Source organism: Acanthaster planci, unplaced genomic scaffold (genome assembly GCF_054643075.1).
Source record: "Acanthaster planci isolate LZ-2023a unplaced genomic scaffold, COTS_SCS Contig62, whole genome shotgun sequence".
NCBI classification, from domain to species: domain Eukaryota; kingdom Metazoa; phylum Echinodermata; class Asteroidea; order Valvatida; family Acanthasteridae; genus Acanthaster; species Acanthaster planci.
Window position 1 is genome coordinate 64,075 of NW_028257685.1, and position 11,039 is coordinate 75,113.

An 11,039-nucleotide genomic window follows, 5' to 3' on the forward strand; every position below is an offset into this window, starting at 1 on the left:
GTCAAGACCTATAATTTGTGTGTCTGTGCTGGAATCGAGTTTTGTTTACAAAAACCTTTCAGTGTTTTTTTTTTTGTGTGGGGGGGTGTCACATTTCCAGTGGCTGGCTTGAAAAGCCTTGTATCACAACTTGCTTTGTTTTGGTGTGAAGGCCTGCCAAAGAAGAATGTGTGAAACAAAAACAAGAAGACAAAGCCAGGGAGTGGGATTTTATGTTATCAGGACCTTTCAGACTGTACATTTGCTAACAACTACATCATCAGACAGAGAAAAAAGGCAGTCAGGCGTAAACAAATTATAACACAGGGAACATGAGTACATTATTGCTGTACTTCCATGCATAACTCAGCCAATTGCGCCATCAAAAGCTACATACGTGTTCAGAAGAAGGTATTGGGAGCTGTTTGGTACAAAACCTATGTCCAAGTCTTTCTCTCTTTCTCACTTTTTTCTTTTAGGGGAGGAAGCGTTCTAATCCACACCTGATATTTGTAGTTTACCCTGTAGAGCTCTATTTCACTTTGAAACTCTCAACAGGGTTATTGTTTTTAATGGAAGATGTGGATTTTTGTCAAGTATTATCTAAAGACTATTGCACAGTAATATATTCAGTCAATTATTATTTTTAGTCGTGTCCAGTAGGAAGTAACCATTCTGTTATTGTTACAAGAAGGTGGAGATCCACCTTCCACCTGTCTAATGTTATGCAGCTGGTCAGTATGTTGAGGGCAAAAAATGTTTTGCTTGGCCCAAAACAGGATACCAGCCAAAAAGTCCTCTATGTCCCAAACACTTCTTGTAAACTGGTTCCCCGTGGATTGTCTGTCTCTTCAAACACATACATTATGTGTAGCTTTGCGAATCAATATGCCAGTCTTATTAGTAGGTAGAGGAAATTGGTCGGTGGCAGAAATACATTTGACATTTATCAGCTGCCATTAAACAAGGCTTGTGAATTAGAAACTGGCAGATTGCCAAATCCCTAATGTCTGCTTAGAGATGACAGTGGGGGCAAGTTGGTCAGGGCCTAATTTCACAGAGCTACTTAGCAGTTAGCAGCAAAGTCATGCCAACTTCTGCAGAAAAAGTTTGCTCATTTGAAGCACTATGTCATGGCAGTACTTGGCGTGGTTGTACTAAAGGTTTTGCGTGCGTAGAGATTTCTATCGTTACGTTTCTAAGTTTGAGCAAATTTTTCCTCCAAAGTTAGCATGCCTTTGGCTGTGCCTACGCTTACGATCTCCCTGAAATATGTGGAGCCTCTGTTAGCCTGAAATCATGTGCCAAGCAGCATAGTGAATTTTGTCCCTGAGCTCATATTTTAGGGAGTCAAATTCATGATGCTTACTGGCACAAATCCGCTGAGCACAAAATGGTCTTTTTGTTAAAAGCGAAATCTGAAGATCAGCATATTCCGTTAAAGTGCTTTGTACAGATGTAACAGTGACGTCTTATTAAAAGGTTACTGTGACCAATTAAATTTCAACCAGAACCTTATAAAAAGAAAACAAAAGACTTAACAAGATTAGGACCCTCGGAGTTGCAGTATTTTGTTGTGACAGTGTTTTTATATTGAGATTTCCTCATCTGTAGCCCATTGTTTGTTGATTTCTTTCACTGAATTGTTCAGGTCTCTCTGTATATGCAGGTCACTGTGGTAAGGGATTCCTGTCGGCTCCAAAGGATATCCTGGTTTGCTGAGTAGTGCACTGAAAAGAAACACATATTGTACAATTCCAGGGCAATCAAGGAGAGGGGTGGAGCTTAACAGACCTCCCCCCTCCATAAAAATAGTCTTGAAATCACTGTGGTCAGGTAATGGTTCCACAGATTGTTCACATTTCAGTCGTAGAACCTTATTGTACTGTTGATGTGGTACATGACAAGATGCATAAAGAGATACCATAGAAAATAAATTGAACTATCTTTATTTTTCTTTACCATTTTTGAACGAGTTTCAAAAACTGATACAGGTACAATTACTGCAAAAAGAGGGACCGTAACAGAGACATGTTTGCGTGGGCTGGTCCAAGCCAAAGCTCACCTACACCTGACACCGTAGGCTGCTCTTTCGCCAGAGAAGCAGCCTCAGAATTGATGACTTTCAAAGTTTCTTTTCCCTTTTGTCCTCAGTGGGGTTGATTTTAGATTGTTTTTTTTATCCCCGCTAATGGAAAGCATGTACCACTCTTGGCGAGGAGACATGTCATTTTGTTGCCTGTGGCGGTATGTGTTTATTTCGCAGTTTTGTTTTAACGCTCATGGAAGAGAGATTTAACTGAAAGCCGTTCAGTTTGCTTTCAAGTTTTCCCAAGACCCTTTAAAGGGCGAGTTTTATGAATTTGTTCTTTGTTGTTTTGTTTTGAAGAACTCTATACAGTTTTGAAATGTGATACATGAAGAAAATGTGAAGACACAATTTGGCCGGGAAGTAAACTTTTCTTGTCTGACTTATTTTGTGAACTCTGAGGATGTGGTGTTTTATATCCACGCAAAGTATCGAATGTCGTAGTTTATGTGGAATGATTGACCTCACAGGACCTAACAGGAAAACCCTAATAAACGGGCCTGAATCGCCCATTTCCAAATTCCAATATGATTTTCACACACATCGGGGGAAATTAATCAAATATAATCGTCAGTCCTCGGGCCCCTTTTTGTGTGTGTGTTTTTCAAAAGGATGAGTTTGTTTTGATTTGACCTTGTGTGGTGAATGAAGAGTCTGAAAACCAGATGTTGCCTAATCAGGTACCCACAAATCATGTCACCCATATTCATGAAGGTAATTTTAACTTAGGACTTAAAACCAGTGGCTTTCATCAGCTACAGTCTATTTGATGTTTAGAAACAGAGATGTACCGCAGGTTTACTTTCTGCTTGCTCGTGGGCACTCGCATTATGTGCACTGTTTGGTCAGTTTAAAGGGGAAAAAGAGCGTCCTTAATAATAGGGGTTTGGAAAAGTTGTACTGAGTTTGCAATGCCTTTGTCGACGTCTTATTTTGGAAATATTACTTATTTGCCGCCCACCCGAAGAGGAAACAAAGAAGCAGGTATTTAATGACTTTTGGGTCCATTGGGTTTAAAGGTCAAGTGTTTGAGCCGAGTGGTTTTCATTTTAAGGGTCTTAAAACTCTCATAGCGCTCAGCACGCGTTGGCAGCGTGCAAGGGCAAACTCGAGCGGGATCTTTTCAAGCCAGATTGCCCCTCGCTTGACCTTTGCGCCGCCCGCGCCTGCTCCAGGCATGGGACGCTTCGGCTGCTGGCTGGGCCGTAGGGGCCCACACCATCTCAGCGACTGCGTGAATATCGGAAACAGATGCTTTTCTTTGAAAATTTATAGTTCGAATATCAAATTACGAACCTTTTATGGCGATTGCGCGAACAGGATTGTGGACTGCCGGCATAACTTGTAAGTCCATGATCTGATTCGGTCCCAAACCCAAAAACACATAACATGTGTTACATAACTTGGTGAATATACTGTGCACTGCGAAGCTACACGGATTTACGAACTGCATTCGCGACCTAAATGCCTTAGAAAGGAGAGGGGAAAAAAATCGATTCAGTGTTTCGCAACTGTATCAAAAGGGTTACAAAAGATTGAGAGTATGTTTTAGGCACTAACATGTATGAATACACGCAAAATCATATGGCAGAAACTTTGAGCTTAAAAATGAAAAACTGCAAGGGGTTAGCCTTGCAATTTTTATAAATTTTGGACCAAAATTTGACTTTTCTCCAAACCACTTCCAAATGCTTTTAGATGACCAGGAAGGTGTTCTAAAGACTTCAAGACATCATTTAAGGAAGTTTCATGAAAAATGACATTGCAGGAATTTGAGCTCAAAAATTGAAAAACTACAAGGGGTAAGCCTTGCAATTTTTATAAATATTGGACCAAAATTTGACTTTTCTCCAAACTGCTTCCAAATGCTTTTAGATGACCAGGAAGGTGTTCTAAAGACTTCAAGACATCATTTAAAGCAGTTTCATGAAATATGACATTGCAGAAATTTGAGCTCAAAAATTGAAAAACTACAAGGGGTTAGCCTTGCATTTTTTATCAATTTTGGACCCAAATTGACTTTTCTTCAAACGACTTCCAAATGCTTTAAGATGACCAGGAAGGTGTTCTAAAGACGTCAAGACATCATTTAAGGAAGTTTCATGAAATATGACATTGCAGAATTTTGAGCTCAAAAATTGAAAAACTACAAGGGGTTAGCCTTGCATTTTTTATCAATTTTGGACCAAAATTGACTTTTCTTCAAACCACTTCCAAATGCTTTAAGATGACCAGGAAGGTGTTCTAAAGACTTCAAGACATCATTTAAGGCAGTTTCATGAAATATGACATTGCAGGAATTAGAGCTCAAAAATTGAAAAACTACAAGGGGTTAGCCTTGCATTTTTATCAATTTTGGACTAAAATTTGACTTTTCTTCAAACTGCTTCCAAATGCTTTAAGATGACTAGAAAGGTGTTCTGAAGACTTCAAGACATCATTTAAGGCAGTTTCATGAAAAATGACATTGCAGGAATTTGAGCTCAAAAATTGAAAAACTACAAGGGGTTAGCCTTGCATTTTTATCAATTTTGGACCAAAATTTACTTTTCTTCAAACCACTTCCAAATGCTTTTAAATGATCAGGAAGGTGTTCTAAAGACTTCAAGACATCATTTAAGGCAGTTTTATGAAAAATGACATTGCAGGAATTTGAGCTCAAAAATTGAAAAACTACAAGGGGTTAGCCTTGCATTTTTTATCAATTTTGGACCAAAATTGACTTTTCTTCAAACCACTTCCAAGTGCTTTAAGATGACCAGGAAGGTGTTCTAAAGACTTCAAGACATCATTTAAGGAAGTTTCATGAAAAATGACATTGCAGGAATTAGAGCTCAAAAATTGAAAAACTACAAGGGGTTAGCCTTGCATTTTTATCAATTTTGGACTAAAATTTGACTTTTCTTCAAACTGCTTCCAAATGCTTTAAGATGACTAGAAAGGTGTTCTGAAGACTTCAAGACATCATTTAAGGCAGTTTCATGAAAAATGACATTGCAGGAATTTGAGCTCAAAAATTGAAAAACTACAAGGGGTTAGCCTTGCATTTTTATCAATTTTGGACCAAAATTGACTTTTCTTCAAACCACTTCCAAATGCTTTTAAATGATCAGGAAGGTGTTCTAAAGACTTCAAGACATCATTTAAGGCAGTTTTATGAAAAATGACATTGCAGGAATTTGAGCTCAAAAATTGAAAAACTACAAGGGGTTAGCCTTGCATTTTTATCAATTTTGGACCAAAATTTGACTTTTCTTCAAACCACTTCCAAATGCTTTAAGATGATCAGGAAGGTGTTCTAAAGACTTCAAGACATCATTTGAGGCAGTTTTATGAAAAATGACATTGCAGGAATTTGAGCTCAAAAATTGAAAAACTACAAGGGGTTAGCCTTGCATTTTTATCAATTTTGGACCAAAATTTGACTTTTCTTCAAACTGCTTCCAAATGCTTTAAGATGACTAGAAAGGTGTTCTGAAGACTTCAAGACATCATTTAAGGAAGTTTCATGAAAAATGACATTGCAGGATTTTGAGCTCAAAAATTGAAAAACTACAAGGGGTTAGCCTTGCATTTTTATCAATATTGGACCAAAATTTGACTTTTCTCCAAACTGCTTCCAAATGCTTTTAGATGACCAGGAAGGTGTTCTAAAGACTTCAAGACATCATTTAAGGAAGTTTCATGAAAAATGACATTGCAGGAATTTGAGCTCAAAAATTGAAAAACTACAAGGGGTTAGCCTTGCAATTTTTATCAATATTGGACCAAAATTTGACTTTTCTTCAAACCACTTCCAAATGCTTTTTAATGATCAGGAAAGTGTTCTAAAGACTTCAAGACATCATTTAAGGAAGTTTAATGAAAAATGACATTGCAGGAATTTGAGCTCAAAAATTGAAAAACTACAAGGGGTTAGCCTTGCATTTTTATCAATTTTGGACCAAAATTTGACTTTTCTTCAAACTGCTTCCAAATGCTTTAAGATGACTAGAAAGGTGTTCTGAAGACTTCAAGACATCATTTAAGAAAGTTTCATGAAAAATGACATTGCAGAATTTTGAGCTCAAAAATTGAAAAACTACAAGGGGTTAGCCTTGCATTTTTATCAATTTTGGACCAAAATTGACTTTTCTTCAAACCACTTCCAAGTGCTTTAAGATGACCAGAATGGTGTTCTAAAGACTTCAAAACATCATTTAAGGAAGTTTCATGAAATATGACATTGCAGAATTTTGAGTTCAAAAATTGAAAAACAACAAGGGGTTAGCCTTGCATTTTTATCAATTTTGGACCAAAATTTGACTTTTCTTGAAACTGCTTCCAAATGCTTTAAGATGACTAGAAAGGTGTTCTGAAGACTTCAAGACATCATTTAAAGAAGTTTCATGAAATATGACATTGCAGAATTTTGAGCTCAAAAATTGAAAAACTACAAGGGGTTAGCCTTGCATTTTTTATCAATTTTGGACCAAAATTGACTTTTCTTCAAACCACTTCCAAATGCTTTAAGATGACCAGGAAGGTGTTCTAAAGACTTCAAGACATCATTTAAGGCAGTTTCATGAAATATGACATTGCAGGAATTTGAGCTCAAAAATTGAAAAACTACAAGGGGTTAGCCTTGCATTTTTATCAATTTTGGACTAAAATTTGACTTTTCTTCAAACCACTTCCAAATGCTTTAAGATGACTAGAAAGGTGTTCTGAAGACTTCAAGACATCATTTAAGGCAGTTTCATGAAAAATGACATGGCAGGAATTTGAGCTCAAAAATTGAAAAACTACAAGGGGTTAGCCTTGCATTTTTATCAATTTTGGACCAAAATTGACTTTTCTTCAAACCACTTCCAAATGCTTTTAAATGATCAGGAAGGTGTTCTAAAGACTTCAAGACATCATTTAAGGCAGTTTTATGAAAAATGACATTGCAGGAATTTGAGCTCAAAAATTGAAAAACTACAAGGGGTTAGCCTTGCATTTTTTATCAATTTTGGACCAAAATTAACTTTTCTTCAAACCACTTCCAAATGCTTTAATATGACCAGGAAGGTGTTCTAAAGACTTCAAGACATCATTTAAGGCAGTTTCATGAAATGTGACATTGCAGGAATTTGAGCTCAAAAATTGAAAAACTACAAGGGGTTAGCCTTGCATTTTTATCAATTTTGGACCAAAATTGACTTTTCTTCAAACCACTTCCAAATGCTTTTAAATGATCAGGAAGGTGTTTTAAAGACTTCAAGACATCATTTAAGGAAGTTTCATGAAAAATGACATTGCAGGATTTTGAGCTCAAAAATTGAAAAACTACAAGGGGTTAGCCTTGCATTTTTATCAATTTTGGACCAAAATTGACTTTTCTTCAAACCACTTCCAAGTGCTTTAAGATGACCAGAATGGTGTTCTAAAGACTTCAAAACATCATTTAAGGAAGTTTCATGAAATATGACATTGCAGAATTTTGAGTTCAAAAATTGAAAAACAACAAGGGGTTAGCCTTGCATTTTTATCAATTTTGGACCAAAATTTGACTTTTCTCGAAACTGCTTCCAAATGCTTTGAGATGACTAGAAAGGTGTTCGGAAGACTTCAAGACATCATTTAAGGCAGTTTCATGAAAAATGACATTGCAGGAATTTGAGCTCAAAAATTGAAAAACTACAAGGGGTTAGCCTTGCATTTTTATCAATTTTGGACCAAAATTGACTTTTCTTCAAACCACTTCCAAATGCTTTTAAATGATCAGGAAGGTGTTCTAAAGACTTCAAGACATCATTTAAGGAAGTTTCATGAAATATGACATTGCAGGAATTTGAGCTCAAAAATTGAAAAACTACAAGGGGTTAGCCTTGCATTTTGTATCAATTTTGGACCAAAATTGACTTTTCTTCAAACTGCTTCCAAATGCTTTAAGATGACTAGAAAGGTGTTCTGAAGACTTCTAGACATCATTCAAGGCAGTTTCATGAACAATGACATTGCAGGAATTTGAGCTCAAAAATTGAAAAACTACAAGGGGTTAGCCTTGCATTTTTATCAATTTTGGACCAAAATTGACTTTTCTTCAAACCACTTCCAAATGCTTTAAGATGACCAGAAAGGTGTTCTAAAGACTTCAAGACATCATTTAAGGCAGTTTCATGAAATATGACATTGCAGAATTTTGAGCTCAAAAATTGAAAAACTACAAGGGGTTAGCCTTGCATTTTTTATCAATTTTGGACCCAAATTGACTTTTCTTCAAACCACTTCCAAATGCTTTAAGATGACCAGGAAGGTGTTCTAAAGACGTCAAGACATCATTTAAGGAAGTTTCATGAAATATGACATTGCAGAATTTTGAGCTCAAAAATTGAAAAACTACAAGGGGTTAGCCTTGCATTTTTTATCAATTTTGGACCAAAATTGACTTTTCTTCAAACCACTTCCAAATGCTTTAAGATGACCAGGAAGGTGTTCTAAAGACTTCAAGACATCATTTAAGGCAGTTTCATGAAATATGACATTGCAGGAATTTGAGCTCAAAAATTGAAAAACTACAAGGGGTTAGCCTTGCATTTTTATCAATTTTGGACTAAAATTTGACTTTTCTTCAAACTGCTTCCAAATGCTTTAAGATGACTAGAAAGGTGTTCTGAAGACTTCAAGACATCATTTAAGGCAGTTTCATGAAAAATGACATTGCAGGAATTTGAGCTCAAAAATTGAAAAACTACAAGGGGTTAGCCTTGCATTTTTATCAATTTTGGACCAAAATTGACTTTTCTTCAAACCACTTCCAAATGCTTTTAAATGATCAGGAAGGTGTTCTAAAGACTTCAAGACATCATTTAAGGCAGTTTTATGAAAAATGACATTGCAGGAATTTGAGCTCAAAAATTGAAAAACTACAAGGGGTTAGCCTTGCATTTTTTATCAATTTTGGACCAAAATTGACTTTTCTTCAAACCACTTCCAAATGCTTTAATATGACCAGGAAGGTGTTTTAAAGACTTCAAGACATCATTTAAGGCAGTTTCATGAAATGTGACATTGCAGGAATTTGAGCTCAAAAATTGAAAAACTACAAGGGGTTAGCCTTGCATTTTTATCAATTTTGGACCAAAATTGACTTTTCTTCAAACCACTTCCAAATGCTTTTAAATGATCAGGAAGGTGTTTTAAAGACTTCAAGACATCATTTAAGGAAGTTTCATGAAAAATGACATTGCAGGGATTTGAGCTCAAAAATTGAAAAACTGCATTTTTATCAATTTTGGACCAAAATTGACTTTTCTTCAAACCACTTCCAAATGCTTTTAAATGATCAGGAAGGTGTTCTAAAGACTTCAAGACATCATTTAAGGAAGTTTCATGAAATATGACATTGCAGAATTTTGAACTCAAAAACTGAAAAACTACAAGGGGCTAGCTTTGTATTTTTATCAATTTTGGACCCAAATTGACTTTTCTTCAAACTGCTTCCAAATGCTTTAAGATGACTAGAAAGGTGTTCTGAAGACTTCAAGACATCATTTAAGGAAGTTTCATGAAAAATGACATTGCAGGATTTTGAGCTCAATAATTGAAAAACTACAAGGGGTTAGCCTTGCATTTTTATCAATATTGGACCAAAATTTGACTTTTCTCCAAACTGCTTCCAAATGCTTTTAGATGACCAGGAAGGTGTTCTAAAGACTTCAAGACATCATTTAAGGAAGTTTCATGAAAAATGACATTGCAGGGATTTGAGCTCAAAAATTGAAAAACTACAAGGGGTTAGCCTTGCAATTTTTATCAATATTGGACCAAAATTTGACTTTTCTTCAAACCACTTCCAAATGCTTTTTAATGATCAGGAAGGTGTTCTAAAGACTTCAAGACATCATTTAAGGAAGTTTCATGAAAAATGACATTGCAGGAATTTGAGCTCAAAAATTGAAAAACTACAAGGGGTTAGCCTTGCATTTTTATCAATTTTGGACCAAAATTTGACTTTTCTTCAAACTGCTTCCAAATGCTTTAAGATGACTAGAAAGGTGTTCTGAAGACTTCAAGACATCATTTAAGAAAGTTTCATGAAAAATGACATTGCAGAATTTTGAGCTCAAAAATTGAAAAACTACAAGGGGTTAGCCTTGCATTTTTATCAATTTTGGACCAAAATTGACTTTTCTTCAAACCACTTCCAAGTGCTTTAAGATGACCAGAAAGGTGTTCTAAAGACTTCAAAACATCATTTAAGGAAGTTTCATGAAAAATGACATTGCAGGAATTTGAGCTCAAAAATTGAAAAACTACAAGGGGTTAGCCTTGCATTTTTATCAATTTTGGACTAAAATTTGACTTTTCTTCAAACTGCTTCCAAATGCTTTAAGATGACTAGAAAGGTGTTCTGAAGACTTCAAGACATCATTTAAGGCAGTTTCATGAAAAATGACATTGCAGGAATTTGAGCTCAAAAATTGAAAAACTACAAGGGGTTAGCCTTGCATTTTTATCAATTTTGGACCAAAATTGACTTTTCTTCAAACCACTTCCAAATGCTTTTAAATGATCAGGAAGGTGTTCTAAAGACTTCAAGACATCATTTAAGGCAGTTTTATGAAAAATGACATTGCAGGAATTTGAGCTCAAAAATTGAAAATCTACAAGGGGTTAGCCTTGCATTTTTTATCAATTTTGGACCAAAATTGACTTTTCTTCAAACCACTTCCAAATGCTTTAATATGACCAGGAAGGTGTTCTAAAGACTTCAAAACATCATTTAAGGCAGTTTCATGAAATATGACATTGCAGAATTTTGAGTTCAAAAATTGAAAAACAACAAGGGGTTAGCCTTGCATTTTTATCAATTTTGGACCAAAATTTGACTTTTCTTCAAACTGCTTCCAAATGCTTTAAGATGACTAGAAAGGTGTTCTGAAGACTTCAAGACATCATTTAAGGAAGTTTCATGAAAAATGACATTGCAGGATTTTGAGCTCAA